The sequence below is a fragment of the Penaeus monodon genome, chromosome 28 (genome assembly GCF_015228065.2).
Source record: "Penaeus monodon isolate SGIC_2016 chromosome 28, NSTDA_Pmon_1, whole genome shotgun sequence".
NCBI classification, from domain to species: domain Eukaryota; kingdom Metazoa; phylum Arthropoda; class Malacostraca; order Decapoda; family Penaeidae; genus Penaeus; species Penaeus monodon.
The window spans coordinates 39,790,370-39,790,697 of record NC_051413.1 but is presented as its reverse complement, the minus strand read 5'-3'; the positions used below and the strand labels follow the sequence as shown (position 1 = coordinate 39,790,697).

Below are 328 nucleotides of genomic sequence, written 5' to 3'. Positions count from 1 at the left end.
AGCGCACAAATGCAATATTCAAACACGCACCGAAACACACAGACAAACCCTCAGCCGACCCCAATCTCCCCTCCCCATCCCCCCCGGCCACGTACCTCCCATGGACATGCCGTATCCGCCTCCATGGGACACCATACCGCCGCCAGCCTGGTAGGGCCCACAGTTCACAGGCAAATACACGATCTGCGGGCCGCTGTCTCCATATCCACCGCCATATCCGCCTACTCCTCCTTTCCCTCCTCCGAAACCCATCATACCCGCGCTGCTCTGGGCCACTGCCACAGGAGGACAACCGCCAACACCACGAGGAATCGCTGTTGAAGAGCGA

General features: G+C 60.1%; 1 long non-coding RNA gene across 1 annotated transcript in view; it reads right to left on the bottom strand.

Moving 5' to 3' along the window:
* Positions 1-328, bottom strand: part of LOC119591011 — a 3,521-nt gene that overhangs the window by 2,264 nt on the left and 929 nt on the right. Inside the window, exon 2 of the long non-coding RNA XR_005230309.1 lies at positions 96-314. This is a non-coding gene — a long non-coding RNA (uncharacterized LOC119591011). The remainder of the gene's footprint in view (positions 1-95; positions 315-328) is intronic.